This window comes from Staurois parvus, unplaced genomic scaffold (assembly GCF_062004578.1).
Source record: "Staurois parvus isolate SC_StPar_1 unplaced genomic scaffold, SC_StPar_1.0 ptg000051l, whole genome shotgun sequence".
In the NCBI taxonomy this organism is placed as follows: Eukaryota; Metazoa; Chordata; class Amphibia; order Anura; family Ranidae; genus Staurois; species Staurois parvus.
In genome coordinates this window covers 6167592-6189824 of record NW_028317847.1, presented here as the reverse complement: position 1 = coordinate 6189824, position 22233 = coordinate 6167592, and positions in this window count along the sequence as shown.

Sequence of the window (22233 nt, the reverse complement as noted above, 5' to 3'; positions counted from 1 at the left end):
CAGGTGATTGGCCGTCTGTGTGCCTTTCCTGAGCTACAGTTCTGGCGCCCAATCACCGGGAAGGAGGCGGAGCTTGCAGAGGGAGGTACATGCTGCCATAGGCTGTCCAGTGATCCCGAGGGTGTGGCCAGATGACAGGGGCGGCATGTCATCCCGTCCACACATTGCGGAAAAGAAGACACCGGACCTGCGGACCTCTCTACCCCTCCTCCAGCAGCGCCTCCTGGACTGGATCGTCGTGGGACTGGGACACGGAGCCAGGTAAGACACAGCGGGCTGCTGTGTCTTACCTGGCTCTGTGTCCCAGTCCCACGACGTGGCCCGCCCCTGTATTAAGTGTCCCTTCCGTTGGAAGTGGGGGCAGCGGCACCACGCCACCCCCCTAAAAAGTGCCGCCCTAGGCAAATGCCTTGTTTGCCTCGTGGTAAATACGCCCCTGGTTGTAAGCCTCACTTTGGTGCCCCTGTACCTTGGCACCCGGGTACATATGTACCCCCCTGCCCCCCCCCAGCTTCACCTCTGTGTTACTGCACCGGGAGACACAAACCCTAGGGACACCCCTGCAATCAACTTCCAGGTTTTATTGTCAATCCTTAGTTGAACAAGTAGAAGTTAGAAGCTGATTGGCTGCCATGCACAGCTGCACCAGATTCTGAGTGCTCCAGTGTTAGTAAATCTCCCTGAGTTACTAGGTTTTGCTGAGTGCTGTATACATTGAATCTGTCTGCCCATTCATCCAGTTATAATCAGCATTGCATTTCTTTTGCTATGGGCACTTTCAGGCAGATTCTTACAACACAGGAAGATGTTCCTGGAATTGGATCTACACATTGCGGAGTCCATGACCCAATTCAGCTCTATAAACATCTGGAGTATCTAAATGCTGTTATTACAGTATTAAGTAACACGAGGTTCTGTGTGGTCATGTGCAATGGAAAGCAATTGCTGCATAGCAAGCTGTACGAGTATAACTGCAGCACTAGCAGACTGAGTTGCTCAATAGACTATGCTAGGAAAAGCACGCACACAGCCTTCCTCCAGCCAGAAAGGAAAATTAAAAACATTCAAGCAGCTATCATGACTAATATTTCCCCTTTTACACAACATTTTAAAGCGGTATTAAACCCAAAACAAACAATTTTAAAATATTGCAGCTTACCAATCATGATGTGATGGCTGAATTAGTTTTCTTTCTTAGGTTTTCCCCCTCTGTTTTCACCTGGTGTTCTGGACAGTAATGCAAAGCGAATAAAAACAGAAAGCGCACCAACCTTGCGCATTACCTCAGTAAACCATAATTTTATTACTTTTAGAATGATACTCACAAACAACGAAGTAAATCAAGCATGTAAGTCCTCAAAGGAACTTTAGAAATGTGAAGCCTGTGCGAGTCACATCGTAGGGGTAGACACTCAGAGTATGGCTGATGCGTTTCGAGGGGCATCTGATGAAGATGTGAAGCCTGTGCGAGTCACATCGTAGTGGTAGACACTCAGAGTACGGCTGATGCGTTTTGAGGGGCATCCCTTCTCATCAGATGCCCCTCGAAACGCATCAGCCGTACTCTGAGTGTCTACCCCTACAATGTGACTCGCACAGGCTCCACATTTCTAAAGTTCCTTTGAGGACTTACATGCTTGATTTACGTCATTGTCTGTGAGTATCATTCTGAATTTAATACAATTATGATTTACTGAGGTAATGCGCAAGGTTGGTGCGCTTTCTGTTTTGTTTCGCTTCGCAGTACTGTTCGGGCTTCCCCAGCCTTGTTTAGAGCTGCACAACCCTATATGCATTGGTAGTCGAATTTTTCAAGTCCTGGCTCCATCCATCCACCCACCCTTATTCTGGGTCATAGAGCGCAGGAGAGGTCGTTTCTGGTTCTGGACAGTAACACACCTCTTGTATTAGAATGCTTCCACTCTGGATGAAGGAGCACAGGGGACACAGCACACAGCAGCATTGTTAGTCTCTAGGGAAGAGTGTTAGATGTACTGGCAGATTTAGATACAATAACAAATTGAAGACAAACTCCAGACCACTCTTTAGAAGCTGTTACAGCAGTTTTATTTTCTTCTTGGAATAAAGGTTTTACATAACTAACTAAATAAATAAAAGCCGTCTTGGTGTTATTATTATTATTATTATACAGTATTTATATAGTGCTAAAAGGTTTGCTCAGCGCTGTACATTATAGTGGGGGACAGAACATGAGACAATACAGTAACAAAACAGAACACGAGGGGTTCAAGGGCCCTGCTCTTTCGAGCTTACAATCTAGGAATATGGTTTGTCTCAACCCTCTAACTGCGACATTTGCAGGACAGCAGAGCTACTGACCAGATCACCAGGTGAAAGTAACAGAAAGAAAGCCTGAGAAAGAAAACAAATACAGATACTACATGTAAGGATTGGTGATCTGCAATATAATAAATGTTTGCCTTTGTGTTCAATACTGCTTTAAAACTGAAATTCATGTAAATGCCCCCTAGTAACCAGGGGTAGAGGTGGCATTACCTTAAAGGAGCAGCACAGCCAAAGCTTCTTCGGCAGTACATCTTGTGTGGATCACAGGAGTGCAGTTCATTCTGCACTCCTGTGACCCTTTTTCAGCCAACAGTGGGCTAAACTTATTGGCTTCCACTGCTGTCAATCACAATGAGCCAATGAGGAGAGAGCGAGAGGGGAAGGGGGGCTGGGCCGAGCCGGGGTTCTATGTGCCTTATGGATGCATGCAGCGTGGCTCGGGAGTGAGCACACACCAGTGCTCCATTGCAAGCAGCTTGCTGTTTGGGGCATTGGTCAAGGGGGAGGAGCCAGGAGCACCAGCGGGGGGCCCGAGAAGAAAAGAATCAGGGCTGCTCTGTGCAAGACCATTGCAAGTAAGTATGTTTGTTATTTAAAAAAACCAAAACTGAACGTTTAGAATTACTTTAAGCACACTTACATAACATTGTGTAGCACCCTCCTCTAGTTAGGTTGTTGGCTTCAGTGGAGCAGTGATCTATAGTTTTTGTCAGGTCAGGGTTTCCTAACTGGATGTTTGATTTCACTTACTTGCTTCTGGGAGAAATGTCCAGAATATAGGGCAGGGAGCTTCAGATGACCAATATGTACATTTATCATGATCCAGCCAGATCCTGGAAGGAAGCATCCAGAAGGTGGCTGGGGGGATAATAAATGATTGGGAGGTCTTCTCGGGGTGTTCTTTCCCCTCCAGGGAGGGTTCCAGTTCTCGAGGGGCTGCTGCCCTGGGAGGTGGCTAATGAGACAAGTATTGAAATCTGTGTCTCATTAGGAGTTGGACTGAGGGCCTGGAGAAGATTACTAATGGATGTTTGCTGGAGGGCACTGTCCTGAAGTCCTGGTCTGGAGAAGGATCTTTTATCTCCCTCACTGAGGAACTACCTTTGGATGCTGGGTGGCAGACAGCTCCTGGGGCAATATGAGTAACACCTGATTTGGGACTGTAGTGCGTGCCTGCTCCTGTAAGGATTTTCTGCTAAGAAGCCGAGAGGAACACTTTTTAATCAGAGTATAGCATCAAGTCAATTAAACTCCTAGAATATTGATCTGATCAGTTAAGTATCAGAGGGGGTTGTTAATCAGTTTCAGCTGCTTTGATGTTAATGAAATTAACAACAGGTGCACTAGATGGGCAACAATGAGACAACACCCAAAACAGGAATGGTTTTACGGGTGGAGGACACGGACATTTTTTTCCCAACTCGTCTTTTCTGACTGTTTTTCACTAGTTTTGCATTTGGCTAGTGTCAGTGTCACTACTGGTAGCATGAGGCGATACCTGGACCCTACAGAGGTTGCACAAGCAGTCCAACTCCTCCAGGATGGCACATCAATACATACCATTGCCAGAAGGTTTGCTGTGTCTCCCAGCACAGTCTCAAGAGCATGGAGGATATTCCAGGAGACAAGCAGTTACTCTAGGAGAGCTGGACAGGGCCGTAGAAGGTCCTTAACCCATCAGCAGTACCAGTATCTGCTCTTTTTTGCAAGGGGGGAACAGGATGAGCAGTGCCAGAGCCCTACAAAATGACCTCCGGCAGGAAATTGATTTGAATGTCTCTGATCAAACAATCAGAAACAGACTTCATGAGGGTGGCCTGAGGGCCCGACATTCTCTAGGTGACCCTGTGCTCACTGCCTGGCACCATAGAGCTGGATTGGCATTTGCCATTGAACAGCAGAATTGGCAGGTCCTCCACTGGCACCCTGTGCTTTTCACAGATGAGAGCAGATTCACCCTGAGCACATGTGACAGACGTGAAAGGGTCTGGAGAAGCCGTGGAGAACATTATGCTGCTTGTAACATCGTTCAACATGACCATTTTATTGGTGGGTCAGTGATGGTCTGGAGAGGCATATCCATGGAGGGATGCCCAGACCTCTACAGGCTAGACAATGGCACCCTGGCTGCCATTAGGTATCGGGATGAAATCCTTGGACCCATTGTCCATGTGGCGGGAGTATGTAGGCAGTTCCTAAATGGCCTAAATCCAATAGAACACCTACACGATATGTTTGGGTCCATCCGACACCACTAAGTGCCACCTCAGACTGTTCAGGAGCTCAGTGATGCCCTGGTCCAGATCTGGGAGGAAATACCCCAGGACACCATCCGTTGTCTCATTAGGAGCATGCCCCGACATTGTCAGGCATGCATACAAGCACATGGGGGCCATACAAACTACTGCGGACCATTCTGAGTTTCTGCAATGACATTTCAGCAAAATGGACTAGTCTGCTGCATCATTTTTTTACTTTGATTTTTGCTGTGTTTTTTCATTCAGTCTTCTGTAGGATGATAAATTGGGTTGGTCAGACTCCCATACATATGGAGATCACCACCTCTTTGTCTCTGCTCACTAGCTTCTACAATTTTCTGGAAGCTTCTAGAACCAGGGGAAGGCACCAGAGGTCTGACCTGTAAAGCCCTCCAGTCTGCCCTAAAGTAAACCCAAAACAATTCTCCAGACTCATCACACAACTGTGAGCCATTACATTTTCCTAACTCTAACTGCACACTAGAGGGTGCTACACACCTATCTGGTTTTCTGGAAGCTATGTAAAGCACCCTGCCAGCCTATCCCACCATCCATGATCTGCCTGTGCAGTATAGAGAAGCACAGAGACCCAGTGATAATGTTACTGCATCTAAAACACATATGGGGTTGCTTTGCTAAAACTGGAGAGTGCAAAATCTGGTGCAGCTCTGCATAAAAACCAATCAGCTTCCAGGTTTTATTGTCAAAGCTGAAGTTAGAACCCAGATTCTGCGTGCACCTGTTTTAGTACCCCCCCCCCCCCCACAGTATGTCATTAGAACAGAAAGATTTTATTTAGGGGGGTGGGGGAAACCAGAGCTGGCAACAATAAACAGATTAGACTTCATTTTATAAACCACAACAGCAAATGTAATTTATTTTGTGCTAGACCATAGCTGTGAGTCATTGGGACAATGGCAGGTGTGAATCACATAGCAGTGTTTGCCAAACAAGCGAAGGGTAATTCCGATGGGGATTTCATAGGAAGGAAAATGTTACACATCCTTGATGAATTGCATGCAAGCTCAGGGCGAATGTTTGGTCTCCAGCCCAAGAAGGGTCTATTGGAGTTACAGGTTTTATAACTGCTTTACCACTGCCCTATAGCAGAAATAGTGCTATAGGGCTACAGAGGTGCGCAAAATCATGTATATATATGTGATTTTGCATTTTACATGCCGCCATTCGCGGCCTTGGCTGTCAATCACCGGGTCCCGGCCAGTGACTACATGCCGAGCATCTCAGACGGGGAAGAGAACTGTTTGTAAACAATACAATTCTCTCCCATCAGCTCCTGCACACTACTTTGTATGGCTCTGCATAACAGAGCCATACAAAGCAGTGTGCTTATAGTGAAGCACACACACAGCCCAGTATGTAAAACAGCACACAGTTAACCCTTTGATCATCCCACTTGTTAACCCCTTCCTGCCCAGTGCCATTAGTACAGTGTCAGTGCTTTTTCTTAGCACTGATCACTGTATTGGTGTCACTCGGGATGTTAGTGACACCAAGTCAGTTCCTTCCCAGTGTCAGAATGCCCGCCGCAGTCCCCCTATAAGTCATTGTTCGCCGCCATTAGTATTAAAAAAATAATTAAAAAACCCCAGTATATATACCGCCATTTGTAAACGCTATAACTTTCACATAAACCAATTCATTTACACGTATTGGGATTTTTTTTAGCAGACATGTAGCAGAATACATTTTGGCCTAAATTTATGACGAAATTAGATTTTTTAAATTTTTTACTGGACGTGTTTAATAGCAAAAAGTAAACAATATTTTTTTTCCGCAAAATTGTCAGTACAAAAAATAAAAATGCACAGGCGATCAAATACCACTGAAAGAAAGCTCAATTCATGTGAAAAAAAGGACACAAAGTTCATTTGGGTGCAGTGTTGCATTACCACGCAATTGCCAGTTAAAGTGATGCAGCGCCGGAACACAAAAAATGGCCTGGTCAGGAAAGGGGGTAAATCCTCAGGAGGGCAAGTGGTGATCCTACACTATGGGGCTGCTTCTTTTATAATATCTTTTGGAGGTATATGAAGTGTCCAAGGAGAGAGAATTCAGTGACCAAGGGGGATCGCCATGATATTCCATATATCAGGGCTTGAAATTTCCACTCGTCTGCTCGCCAATGGCGAGTGGAAATTATGGTGGGGGCAAGTGTGTCCCCCAGAGCTGTCTTGCTGAGCAGGGTTGGAGCTCAGGCCGGATCTGTCATTGGCACTGGGAGCCGTCAGACTGCTCAATAGCTGAGCACAGTGAAAGCAAAGCAAGGAGTGTGTACTGTGCTCTCTGCCTCCCCCTAGAGTGCAGTACCCGGCTCTGTGAGTGAACAACAAAGTACTGCAACTTTTTATGGAGGGGGTGTACGTGTACATGTCTGTGTATGCATGCAGGGGTGGACTGACAACCCATGGGGGCCCTGGGAAGTAGGGGATCAAGGGGCCCCTGTGTCCTCGCCCACACCCAAAAAAGCCTATGAAAAAGCCAATGAAAGGTACCAGGGGCATCTCATAGGGCCCCCTACTGACCCCGGGCCTTCGGGCAGTGCCCAAGTGCTCGAATGGTCAGTCCGTCCCTGTATGCATGTACAATTGTACATGTGTCTGTGTGTATGTACATGTGTGTATCTGTACATGTGTCTGTGTGTATGTGCATGTATGTGTGTGTGTACATGTGTCTGTGTGTGTGTGCATGTACATGTGTGTTTGTACGTACATGTGTCTGTGTGTACATGTGTCTGTGTGTACATGTGTCTGTATGCACATGTGTCTGTGTGTATGTACGTGTCTGTGCATGTGTATTTCTGTGTATGTACATGTATCTGTGTGTAAGCGTGTCTGTACGTGCCTGTGTGTGTATACATGTGTCTGTGCGTGTATAGGTGTCTCTGTGTGTGTTTGTTGGTGGTGAGTAACTCTAAGGCCTGGCTAGTAGCAGCTAGTAGCTCAGGACTTGAAATTTTAAGCCCTGCCATATATGACCCTATGTGATCTATGGGTCGCCCTATTTGATGAGCGTCCATTGAACGTGGGTGCAGCACCTCAGTGGTTGGATTAGTAGGAAGATTGGGAGCACACACGGTTTATTTAAGGATTGCACTTTATGTGAGCACAAGTTCACTTTGCTGTTTAATTGTGTTGAAAATACTACACTATGAATTTACATATTTATGGTAGGAAACAAGTTGTAAATGAATATTGTACACTCACCGGCCACTTTATTAGGTACACCTGTTCAATTGCTTGGTAACACAAATTGCTAATCAGCCAATCACATGGCAGCAACTCAATGCATTTAGGCATCTAGATGTGGTGAAGACGACTTGCTGAAGTTCAAACCAAGCATCAGCATGGGACAGAAAGGGGACTTACGTGACTTTGATCGTGGCATGGTTGTTGGTGCCAGACGGGCTGTTCTAAATATTTAAAAAACTGCTGATCTACTGGGACTTTCACGCACAACCATCTCTAGGGTTTACGGAGAATGGTCCGAAAAGGAGAAAATATCCAGTGAGTGAAGGAAAGTGCCTTGTTGATGTCAGAGGTCAGAGGAGAATGGGCAGACTGGTTGCTGCGACATTCAGATGGCAGGGTCAGAATTTGATGTGAACAACATGAAAGCATGGATACATCCTGCCTTGTATCACTGGTTCAGGCTGATGATGGTGGTGTAATGGTGGGTGAGGGGGAGATTGCCTTGGCACTAGCCAGGTGTGCCTAAAAGTGGCCTGTGAGTGTATATATTGATAAGAGGAAGACTGACACCTGCTGGCCATTTTTATATTTACTCACATGCTTGAAATTACCCATTTATTTACAAGTGTTTGACCATGTGGTGAGCGTTTATTTTTTTCAGAATATTGCATGGAGGATAAATAGAAGATTCTGTCATTTTTATTATATTTATACAGAACAAGGGGGATATTTATAAAAACTGGTGCACTCAGAATCAGTATTTGTTGAAGGGTGCCGGCTGTGCAGGGAATTTGAGGGCTGAAACTCTAAGCTCTGGAAATATTTATTTCAGGTACTTATATAGAGCCATCAATTTGCGCAGCGCTTTACATATATATTATACATTCACATCAGTCCCTAACCCTCAAGGGGCGTACAATCTAAGGTCCCTAACTCACATTCATACATACACATACTAGGGCCAATTTAGACAGGAGCCAATTAACCTACCAGCATGTCTTTGGAGTGTGGGAGGAAACTGGAGGAAACCTACACAGGTACAGAGAGAACATGCAAACTGCGGGCAGGTGGTGCTGTGGTTGGGATTTGAACCAACAACCCGAGTACTGCCAGGCGGAAGTGCTAATCATTTAGCCAGTGTGCTGCCCATATAATTTATAAAAGCTTTAATAGTCATAGAACAACGACAGGTCACCGTTACACATTTTAGATACGCACATGGATAGCTTAAAGGTGAACTTGGGAAATTTGTAAAAATGCCCCTTTCAGTGGGGCTCCCCCCGCATTGAAAGGGTTAAGTCCTTGTTTTTGTGCCTAGGGTACCAGTAAAAATCACACTTACCTTATCCCTCACTTCCTCATGCTCCACCTTCCAAGCCACCGGCCACCTGAAGAGGTGAGTGCCAACTGCCTGAGTGAGGGATAAAGTGAGTAAAAAGGGCTGTTACCTGGTACTCCAGGCAAAAACTCCCATTTAACCCTTTCAGTGTGAGTGGAACCCACTGCATGGGTAATTTCTCCAGTTCTGCTTTAGGGCCAGTTCACACTACATGCATTTCAGTTGCTTTTTTTCTGCATCCAAAACGCACAGAAAATAGGTTATATGTTTGTCAATGTCATAATTCACATCATTGCTTGCAGTTTCAGTGCGTTCTGGATGCAGAAAAAAAAGTAGAACAGGCTACTTTTTTTCTGTCCTGCACAGAACTGCACTGGAATGTGGTAAAACGCATCAAACACGCACTGGAATGCATCAAAACGCATGAAACACACACCGGGATGCACATGTTCCTATTTAAATTGCAGAAAAAGAGAGGGGGAAAACAATTTACTGGAATGCATAAAAAACTCACTGGCACTCATCAAAACCACAACAGAATGCATCAAAAATGCATCTGGAATGCATCTAGACTGCATTTCTATAGTTTGAACTGGCCCTTAGGACTAGTTCACACTAGATGCAGTCCAGTGTATTTTTTTCTGCATCAAAAATGCATGCACAGTGTTTTCCATGCATTCCAATGCAGTATTCCAATGCACCAGTGCAGTCAGTTCCAGTCAGTTTCCAATGCAGAAAAAAAGTAGAACATGCTGCATTTTTTCTGCACAGAACTGTACTGGAACATGACAAAGTGCATCAAAGCTGCACCAGAACTGCATGTGGTGTGAACTGTAAGCAAAAAAGTATCCGGAATGCATCCAGAGCAGGGGCGGACTGACCATTTGGAAACTCTGGCACCGCCCGAGGGCCCGGGGTCAGTAGGGGGCCCCATGAGATGCCCCTGGTACCTTTTTCATAGGCTTTTTTGAGTGTGGGCAAGGACACAGGGGCCCCATGATCCCCTATTGCCCGGGGGCCCCATGAGTTGTCAGTCCGCCCCTGATCCAGAGTGCTCTTTTGTAGTGTGAACCGGTCCTGAATGTAAATGATTTTCATCAATGCATGATAGATTGTAATGTCCAGTAATGATCAGTAAAGCTGACTTTACCCTAGCAGTTGGGGGGCATTTTTATCTCCCTCCCCTTCCCCTCTTACAGAGTTTTATACTTTCCGTGGCCATGATGCTTTCATTCACTGTGTGGCAAGAATTATCCCCCTTGTCACATTTAGCAACAGTAGCGCCGACCAAATGCAACCCATTCAAGTGAATGGCAGCGTCGTGCCCACCTTGCAACTGTGCATATGGCTGCTGTGCGGTGCTGCAGGATTTTAGGTGTTAAAACATATGGTGAAAAGGCAACAGAACACCTCACAGGCCCCCCCCCCCGTGAATGCCCTTTGAAAAATCACCCACCTCGGATCGCTCTTCAGAGAGCAAGACTCATGTAAATGAGCCCTAAGTATGGCCATTAAAGGATGAGTGCATTTTTTTCTATCTCTTTTAGACTTGAAAGGTGCGACAGAGAATGCATGCTTTTTTGCGCATTTCTGTGCATTCTCACGTGTCGCCTATTCATTTCAGTGCGAGAAACACGCAAAACATGTGTCTGCACCACAATAAAAATCGCAGTGCACCAAACCGCATGGTATTGCATGGGTGCATGCGAAAACGTGCATGTTTGCAAGATGCATGGAGGTGTCATTAAGAATTAAAGGGTAAGTTCACCTTTGGTAACATGTTACATCCTTAACCTCCCTAGCGGTCTGATTATGTCAGTATTTCTGTGCTCAAAGCGGCACATTTTTTTGCATGGAAATATGTAGTTTTTTTATTGTAGGCCTGGAATTTTTAGGAATAATAATATAATAATAAATTTAATTCAATAATATAATTAAACCAAAAAACACTGAAATTTGAAATATAGCGCCAAGTTCGCACATCACTGAGCAAAGTTGCAAAATCGTTTTCAGGGTCTGATGACGCATTTCCCCACGAATCATTATCACTCAATTCTGCAAGTGGTTCTGATTTACTATCGCTGTTCTCTAGCTAGTCTAAAACTGCTTTTGACCTAAAGGGATGCTTTTTGGACGCCATGGACGTTTCTCAGTTTCCAGGCAGAAAGAACAGTAAAAATGCAGGCAGGGCACAGGACAAAGCACTCGGGACAAAATGTATGTGAAATGGTTTGATACAGTAATGTAATTTTAGTGTATTTAGTGAATGTCACTTTTTGACATTTTTAAATTTCCCGCCATTCCGTCCCCCCTACGTCCTGACATCGCAGGGAACAGAACTCGGAAGACAGATGCATTGGCATCGGCTGGAGGACATTACAGGGGACACTGCAGGAGGGATATCGCGGGAGCGCAGGACAAGGTAAGCACAGAAGGGATCCCGGAGCAACGCTGCAGGGTATTCCCGAGTGTAGCTCGGGGTTACCGCTTGTGGTGCTGAAACTTTACCCCGAGCTACACTCGGGAATACCGCCAGGGAGGTTAATATGGGTAATCACATGTTATCAAAGAGCACCTGCCTGCATCCCCACTGATCCCTCATTGAGACAGTGAGTAGGGGATCCTCTTCCTGCACCTGCTGTCACCATTCAAAAACAGCATGGCCATGCAGGGCTCCACCACACAGTCGCATCATTTATTCAATTTCCTGTGAATGAATAAACTACAATTACTGTCTGACATTGCGGCAGATGGCTTGTAGTTCTCATTGAACTGTGAGAGGACTGGTGAGTGCTCTTGTACTTCATTGATTCTTCCTGGATTTCAGCAAATGTCTGCCCATACAGGAGGTGTGGGCAGACAGCTATACTGATAGTCTGCAGGATCCTGGCACCGCACCCATGATCCGCTGGCTGCGGGTGCAATGTTTTATAGGCTGCAGGTAAAAAAATAATAAATGCATTTTCTTTCCCTACAAAAAAGTTGTGCATTTAATATTTTTTTTACAAAAGGTGAGCTTATCCTTTAAATGGCACTGCTGCTCATCTTCAAAGGGCGTGATTTGGTGTGTTTTTGTTCTACTCATGTGAATGAAGCCTGAGACCATCTGAGCAAATGGAAGGACATCAGGGAAAGTTTTCTGCATTCTCTTAGATCAGGAGTGCCAAACTTCATTTCTTTGCAGGCCGCAACAACTTAATGGTTTTCCTCAATGAGCTGGTTGTGTTTCAAAAACTAGATGTCATAGAATTGCCACTTCATCCCTCTAAAGCCGAACACTTATTAATTACACAGGTTCTGTGGCTGATTAAGGTGGTAATTAAAACATAAAAATTGCTGCGCTGCCTCTCCCAAAGACTACTTTAAATAATTAATAAATAAATGAATGAACTCCCTACTACACAAAGAGTCCCCACAAATGTGCATGTGCTATAATGACCCGCGGGCTGGCAATTATATCCCTCCTGCCCAGTGATTAAATCCTAAATAAACCAATAAGTGAATACAAGGTGCATAAATGATGATATTGCTAAAAATAGCACATATACAATGCCATAAACTGTGTATACAGTGAAATTATATAAGATATATATATATATATATATATATATATATATATATATATATATAAAAGTCCCAATAATGTGCAAACATATAAAAGTTCCAAAACAATTGAAAGTTCCAAAAAAATCCCAAAGAAACCCCAATCCGCATCCGGTGTGAATATTAAGTGATACAGTAGTAAATCTTCTTCTCCATAGCAATTCTCTGTGTGTATTGCTCCAATTAGTGCTCCCCCTCCAGAGCCCCACTCATCACAGATAACTGACCACCTGCAATGTTAGATCAAATATCGCATGAGATATTGCGGCGCTCTCCTGCAGGAAAGTTGGCCGTCTGTGTGGTCTTGACACCTCTATACGCTGATGACAGACTCCATAGTGGAAACACCTCCAGATCAATCGTTTGCGACAAAACTCCTCCAGAGCCTCCACAGTACTCCTCCACCATCATAAAAAACATCAAAATGAAACTTCCATAGCGTAACACCATATTTATTAGGTAAAAAACATTTAAAATTGCGCTTACATAAAAACCATGTGTATGGCACTTTAAATCCCAGCAAAAAGCAATTACTTCTCAGAGGACAAGAGTAACGCTATCAAGCCTCCCCTACATGTTTCGTCGTATGACGTTATCAGCAGCAGAAGGTAAGGAGGATGCACTGTGATGTAAGGGAGGGTGGGGAGCTCTTGACTTCTGATGGTGGGGGGCTGTTGACATCTGATGTCCAGCTGAACACTGGTTAAAGCTTGTAGGAGTTTTCTTTCTGCTCTAGGAGGATGGAAATCCCCTGACCTCTGTCTGGACGGTGCTGATTGGCCCTGTGCTGATCACATGCACTCTCCCAAGAAAAAAAAAAACCTCTCTAGCAATACACACTAATCTTAGCATGTGCATGTGGCTACGGGTTCAGTCTGTCTTATCAGGAGATAAGAGGTGGACATTTGAGCAAGAGGAGGAGCACAGAAGACAGGATCAAACAGCCTTTTTACCCAATGCAGAGGATTAACCCTTTAGGTTCCACAATGAGTATAACAAACATGCTTTACTGCATATACAGACTGATTTTACTGTTGTGGGTTTAGTAACACTTTAAGCTTCACATATGGTCCACTAATTGGACATTTCATTTCTCACCTTTTGGAGAAACATTAGCGGCGTTCAATGTTTCCTCTGCAATTGATGAGCAGTCTTGGAAAATTAGCACAGTAATTGAACAGACCAAGGGTTTTATATTGTGGGTTACATTTAAATGGCCATAGAAAGACATCACGTCCCTGACATTTCTTACTCCTTATAAAGTATCTCCTCCAATATCAGAGGTGTTCATTCACAAGTGCTGAGAAAAAATAAAACCTTGCATTTAATTGAATGAATATTAAAATGCCCAAAATTAAAATTTCCAGATGGTGGAATGAAGTGAGTTATTCCTTCTCATTATAAGAGTGGCGGATCGTGTTTCCATGTTTGTAGCCTCAGGTGAGGCACTGGCATGTAATGTATTCAGGAACATGCTCCGGAGTTCCACTGCTCGATCTTGTCTTATCCTTGTTTGCTGCCACGTCTGTTATGAATGATGATGACCGCATCTGCTGTTCTGGAATAGAAACATTTAGAGGGAAGCTGTCGGGTAAGAAATATGGAAGTTGTCTCGGCTGACCTGTTTTTAGATAGCTATGCTTGCCTTACTGCTTAGAGAGGTTCTGGCCTGGATTAAAGCCCCACTCCACCTTTGCCAAAAAATAATAATTGCCCTTCAGTTGTGAAAATTAAAGAGTAGCTCGGGCTGAATATTTATATCTAGAGATGAGCGAATCGAAGTAGGCAAAGTGGAATTCGTTTCGAATATTAGGAAAATTTTGATTCGCGTCGAATCCGAAAATAAGCAGACTTCGGATGCGCGAATCGAAATTTTTCCTAAAATGGCGGCGACATGTGCGGCGACGGAGCGGGGATGTCTGGGAAGGCGCGCAGACAAGGCGCGCTGACCCATAATGCATTCATTCATGACATGTGATCGCATTAGCCAATCAGCAGCCAGCCAGCCAGTACAGTGTAATGGTCGAGCTATAAATGGCGGCCATTTTACAATTCTCCATTTGCCTCCAGTCATTCAACAGAGGCAGACCTGGCTGTATGCAGGGAGAGAGTTAGGGACAGAGAAACGTTAGTTAGGGCCACAGAATCGTTACTTAGGGCCATAGAAACGTTACTTAGGGCCACAGAAACGTTACTTAGGGCCACAGAATCATTAGTTAGGGCCACAGAATCGTTACTTAGGGACACAGAATTGTTACTCAGGGACAGACAGAATTGTTACTGAGGGATACAGAATTGTTACTGAGGGCCACAGAATCGTTACTTAGGGCCACAGAAACGTTACTTAGGGACACAGAATTGTTACTTAGGGACAGACACAGAATTGTTACTGAGGGACACAGATTTGTTACTGAGGGCCACAGAATCGTTACTTAGGGCCACAGAATTGTTACTTAGGGACAGACACAGAATTGTTACTGAGGGACACAGATTTGTTACTGAGGGCCACAGAATCGTTACTTAGGGCCACAGAAACGTTACTTAGGGCCACAGAAACGTTACTTAGGGCCACAGAATTGTTACTTAGGGACAGACACAGAATTGTTATTGAGGGACACAGAATTGTTACTGAGGGCCACAGAACCGTTACTTAGGGCCACAGAAACGTTACTTAGGGCCACAGAATTGTTACTTAGGGACAGACACAGAATTGTTACTGAGGGACACAGATTTGTTACTGAGGGCCACAGAAACGTTACTTAGGGCCACAGAAACGTTACTTAGGGCCACAGAATCGTTAGTTAGGGCCACAGAAACGTTACTTAGGGACACAGAATTGTTACTCAGGGACAGACACAGAATTGTTACTGAGGGATACAGAATTGTTACTGAGGGCCACAGAATCGTTACTTAGGGCCACAGAAACGTTACTTAGGGCCACAGAAATGTTACTTAGGGCCACAGAATTGTTACTTAGGGACAGACACAGAATTGTTATTGAGGGACACAGAATTGTTACTGAGGGCCACAGAACTGTTACTTAGGGCCACAGAAACGTTACTTAGGGCCACAGAATTGTTACTTAGGGACAGACACAGAATTGTTACTGAGGGACACAGATTTGTTACTGAGGGCCACAGAAACGTTACTTAGGGCCACAGAAACGTTACTTAGGGCCACAGAATCGTTACTTAGGGCCACAGAAACGTTACTTAGGGCCACAGAAACGTTACTTAGGGCCACAGAATTGTTACTTAGGGACAGACACAGAATTGTTACTGAGGGACACAGAATTGTTACTGAGGGCCACAGAACCGTTACTTAGGGCCACAGAAACGTTACTTAGGGACACAGAATTGTTACTCAGGGACAGACACAGAATTGTTACTGAGGGATACAGAATTGTTACTGAGGGACACAGAAACGTTACTTAGGGCCACAGAAACATTACTTAGGGCCACAGAAATGTTACTTAGGGCCACAGAATTGTTACTTAGGGACAGACACAGAATTGTTACTGAGGGACACAGAATTGTTACTGAGGGCCACAGAACCATTACTTAGGGCCACAGAAACGTTACTTAGGGCCACAGAACCGTTACTTAGGGCCACAGAAACGTTACTTAGGGCCACAGAAACTTTACTTAGGGCCACAGAATTGTTACTTAGGGACACAGAATTGTTACTCAGGGACAGACACAGAATTGTTACTGAGGGATACAGAATTGTTACTGAGGGACACAGAAACGTTACTTAGGGCCACAGAAACGTTACTTAGGGCCACAGAATTGTTACTTAGGGACAGACACAGAATTGTTACTGAGGGACACAGAATTGTTACTGAGGGCCACAGAACCGTTACTTAGGGCCACAGAAACGTTACTTAGGGACACAGAATTGTTACTCAGGGACAGACACAGAATTGTTACTGAGGGACACAGAATTGTTACTGAGGGCCACAGAACTGTTACTGAGGGCCACACAACTGTCACTTAGGGCCACAGAAACGTTACTTAGGGCTACAGAAACGTTACTTAGGGCCACAGAATCATTACTTAGGGCCACAGAATCGTTACTTAGGGCCACAGAAACGTTACTTAGGGACACAGAAACGTTACTTAGGGACACAGAATTGTTACTCAGGGACAGACACAGAATTGTTACTGAGGGACACAGAATTGTTACTGAGGGCCACAGAACTGTTACTGAGGGCCACAGAACTGTTACTTAGGGCCACAGAAACGTTACTTAGGGCCACAGAAACGTTACTTAGGGCCACAGAAACGTTAATTAGGGCTACAGAAACGTTACTTAGGGCCACAGAATCGTTACTTAGGGCCACAGAAACGTTACTTAGGGCTACAGAAACGTTACTTAGGGCCACAGAATCGTTACTTAGGGCCACAGAAACGTTACTTAGGGCCACAGAAACATTACTTAGGGACACAGAATTGTTACTCAGGGACAGACACAGAATTGTTACTGAGGGACACAGATTTGTTACTGAGGGCCACAGAACCGTTACTTAGGGCCACAGAAACGTTACTTAGGGACACAGAATTGTTACTCAGGGACAGACACAGAATTGTTACTCAGGGACAGACACAGAATTGTTACTCAGGGACACAGAATTGTTACTGAGGGACACAGAATTGTTACTGAGGGACACAGAATTGTTACTCAGGGACACAGAATTGTTACTGAGGGACACAGAATTGTTACTGAGGGACACAGAATTGTTACTCAGGGACAGACACAGAATTGTTACTCAGGGACAGACACAGAATTGTTACTGAGGGACACAGAATTGTTACTGAGGGCCACAGAACTGTTACTTAGGGCCAGAGAAACGTTACTCAGGGACACAGAATTGTTACTCAGGGACAGACACAGAATTGTTACTCAGGGACAGACACAGAATTGTTACTCAGGGACAGACACAGAATTGTTACTGAGGGACACAGAATTGTTACTGAGGGACACAGAATTGTTACTGAGGGCCACAGAACTGTTACTTAGGGCCACAGAAACGTTACTCAGGGACACAGAATTGTTACTCAGGGACAGACACAGAATTGTTACTCAGGGACACAGAATCGTTTAATTAAAGAGTATGTCAGACAACATGCAGAGGAGTGGCAGAGGAGGCAATGTTTTAGGAGCGAGCAGACGTGGCAGCAGAGGAAGGGGTCGAGGCAGCACTATTCGCAGCCAGAGGCCAGTGCTCCCGGTGTCATCCAGCGGTCGTGTCTCCACCGACAACCCTGCCGTCATCGATTGGTTGGCTCGGTCGTCTTCCTCTTCCCAGGTCACCTCTGACACCTACAGCCAACGGTCGGTGGGTACGTCAGACACAACCGTTAGTTGGCATGGCCCGGGAGCAAGCCCACTGAAATCACGTGTCCTCTACCTGCCCCTGTCCTTTGGTGTTCCCTCACCAAGCGAAGTATCGCATGCTGTGGGCTCAGCCCCACTGTACAGTGAGGAAGAGCTAACAGAGGGCGGTCAGGAACGGGGGGAGACATCCGCCTCTTCAGCAGCCAGGCGAAGAAGTAGTGGCGAGGAGAGTGTCTCGGTAGCCGGTCTAGAGACAGGTCTGTCTCCTGACCCACACGCAGCCGAGGGGGCTAGTAGTGAGGCGGAGACCCTAATTGATGATGATGAGGCTGATCGCACTTGGCAGCCTCGTCGTCATCAGGCTATTGCTTCCGCATCATCAGGAGAAGAGGGTGGCAGCTTGGCAGCAAGCAAAACAGTCGGTAGGTTGCCCAGGAGGCAGCAGGGTCGCAGCAGTGTCAGTGGAGGCAAACGGCCACGGAGTACAGCACCAGCTCCACTGCAGCCTACCACCACGGCCAGTAGTGGTGCCGGTGTGCACGGAGGAAGCAGCAGTCAGCCAGTGAGGAGTATCGGGGGCAAAGTTTCCTACTCGGCGGTGTGGCAATTTTTTGTCAAGCCGCCCGAGGAAGTAAACGTAGCCGTATGTCGACTATGTGGCCAGAAAGTCAAGCGTGGCCAGGGGGCCCATGTTGGGACTACAGCGTTGCGGCAGCATATGCAGCGTCGCCATTTGGTGGCCTGGGAAAATCGTGATAAAGATACGGCGGTTCTGCCCGCCCCAGCCCCCGCTCCATCACCCGCTCCGTTACTTGCTCCGTCACCCGACGTCAATCGCCCTCTATCAGCCAGTCAAGGCTCCAACACCTCTGCTGAGGGGAGTTGTCGCTCGTTGCCATCTTCCGCTCGTTCAGATGCTCCTTCTCCTGCTACTCCTCTTCACGGATTCCGTCAGCAGTCTTTCTTGGAATCCGTTTCCAAGAGACAGTTTGCGAGCACGCACCCGACGGTGCAAAAGCTGAACGTCCTCCTGTCCAAGTTGCTGGTGCTGCAGTCCCTCCCTTTCCAAGTGGTGGACTCAGCACCTTTCCGAGAAATGATGGCTTGTGCCGCGCAGCGGTGGAGAGTGCCAAGCCGTCATTTCTTCGCCAAAAAGGCAGTGCCAGCCCTGCATTCACATGTAGAAGAGATGGTGGGCCAGTCTTTGAGCATGTCGGTCTTTGCCAAAGTGCACGGCAGCGCCGACGTGTGGAGCTGTAACTATGGTCAGGGACAGTACATGTCATTTACGGCCCACTGGGTGAACGTGGTGCCGTCACAGCCGCACCAGCAACTTGGACAGGTCACGCCGCTTTTGCCTCCACGTTTGCACGTCCTTGGTCCACAAAAGATGTCCGCCTCTACCACCTCTTCTTCCTTCGTGTCCTCAGCCGCCACCCCCGTGCCAAGTCCCATTACCCGACCGGCATATCACATGTGCAGGGCGCAACGGTGTCACGCTGTGCTGCACCTGGTATGCCTTGGCGAACGTAGTCACACAGGGGAGGAACTTCTCAGTGTAATGAACAGAGAAATCGACAGATGGCTGTCTCCGCGCAAACTGAAAATCGGAACCATGTTGACCGACAACGGAAAGAACATGGTGTCTGCTCTGCATCAAGGAAGGTTGTGCCATGCGCCATGCATGGCTCACGTGTTCAATCTGGTTGTCAAGCGGTTCCTAAAATCCACCATCCCACTGCAAGACATCCTTAAAATGTCACGTAAACTTTGCATGCATTTCAGCCATTCCTACACCGCAAAGCACACCCTCCTTGAGCTGCAGCGGCAGAACGGAATTCCACAGCATCGCCTGATCTGCGACGTTGCAACAAGGTGGAATTCAACCCTACACATGTTAGACCGCCTTTACAAACAGCGAAAGGCCATCACCGATTTCCTGATGTTACAAGCGGATAAAGGTACTCCCCTGTGTAACTTCGATGTCAGCCATTGGCAGCTCATGCGTGACACCTGCCGCTTGCTCAGGCCCTTTGAGGAGGCCACGCTATTCGTGAGTCGGCAGGACTATGGGATGAACGACGTCATTCCTCTGTTGCACGTCCTGGAACAAATGCTGTTAACAATGGCTGGTCAGGGTGCGGTAGACGTGGCGCACAGATCTCAACGCCACATGACCCCTGTGGGGGCAGGACAGGAAGAAGAGGAGGAGGTAGAGGAGGACATTTGTGCTAAGGAATTATTGAGTGAAATGGGTGGTTTTTCCACTCAGCGGACAGGAGTGGAGGAGCAGGAGCATCTGGTAGAGGAGGAGGAGACAGAGGACCCAGACGCACCGTGGCAGTATGCTGTGGAGATGGAGGCAGGGAGTCCCTCGCATTCCTTGGCACAAATGGCCCATAGCATGCTCGGTTGCTTGCGTAGCGACAGCCGAATAATAACCATCAGACAGAGGGATGACTTTTGGCTGTCCACCTTGTTGGACCCTCGCTACCGTTCAAAAATGGTGGCCTTTTTCACACCTGCTGAGAGGGAGGCCAAAATAACGTACTATAAAAACCACCTATGTAGTCAGTTGGTCTCTGCCTTTGTGCGCCAACGTCCATCCTCAGACACTGTGGGCCCTGTGCGCTCGGGTTCCGCTGCCATGGCAGCAGGGGAGGGGTGGGGTGGTAGGAGCAGTGGTAGCTCCACCAGCAGCGGCTGCCTCAGTCTGCAGTCGATGATGAGTAGCTTTCTTCACCAGCGCAGTGAGGAAACTACTAACCAGCCGCAGCAGCAGCAGCATCAGGTGGACCTGGAGCAGGACCTCAAACAACAGGCTTGGGCCTACTTGGACAGCACCCTGCCAACTGAGGTAGACAATCCCCTTGACTACTGGGCAACGAAACTTGACCTTTGGCCCCAACTAGCTGAATTTGCCCTTGAAAGGCTGTCATGCCCGGCCAGTAGCGTGGCATCGGAGCGCGTGTTTAGTGCGGCAGGAGGTATTGTAACTCCGCGGAGGACACGACTGTCCACCCAAAGTGTGGAGAGACTCACATTTGTGAAAATGAATCAGGCGTGGATTAGTCTGGATTTCAAACCACCAGTTCCTGACACAACTGACTAAATCCGCCATGAATCATGCCCCTGCCATGTGCCACTTTCACGTCTCCTCACACTGCTGGTGTGTTCCATTTTTTGTCATAGGGTGCTGGCAGATTACGGGCCTCCCATAGCTGCTGCCAGGACCATAATCTGCCATGGGCCCCTGTACCGCCTCCTCATGCTGCTGCCAGGTCCACAGTGTCTCATTCCATGTGCCACTTTCAGGTCTCCTCACACTGCTGGTGTGTTCAATTTTTTGACATAGGGTGCTGGCAGATTACGGACCTCCCATAGCTGCTGCCAGGCCCCTAATCTGCCATGGGCCCCTATACCGCCTCCTCATGCTGCTGCCAAGTCCAGAGTCTCTCATGGGTCCCTGTACGGCGTCCCATTGCTGCTGTCTCCATCGCCACACTCTGCCATGTGCCACTTTCAGGTCTCGTCACACTGCTGGTGTGTTCAATTTTTTGTCATAGGGTGCTGGCAGATTACGGGCCTTCCATAGCTGCTGCCAGGCCCCTAATCTGCCATGGGCCCCTATACCACCTCCTCATGCTGCTGCCAAGTCCAGAGTCTCTCATGGGTCCCTGTACGGCCTCCCATTGCTGCTGTCTCCATCGCCACACTCTGCCATGTGCCACTTTCAGGTCTCCTCACACACTGCTGGTGTGTTCAATTTTTTGTCATAGGGTGCTGGCAGATTATGGGCCTCCCATAGCTGCTGCCAGGACCATAATCTGCCATGGGCCCCTATACCGCCTCCTCATGCTGCTGCCAGGTCCAGAGTCTCTCATGGGTCCCTGTACGGCCTCCCATTGCTGCTGTCTCCATCGCCACACTCTGCCATGTGCCACTTTCAGGTCTCCTCACACACTGCTGGTGTGTTCAATTTTTTGTCATAGGGTGCTGGCAGATTACGGGCCTCCCATAGCTGCTGCCAGGCCCCTAATCTGCCATGGGCCCCTGTACCGCCTCCTCATGCTGCTGCCAGGTCCACAGTGTCTCATGCCATGTGCCACTTTCAGGTCTCCTCACACTGCTGGTGTGTTCCATTTTTTGTCATAGGATGCTGGCAGATTACGGGCCTCCA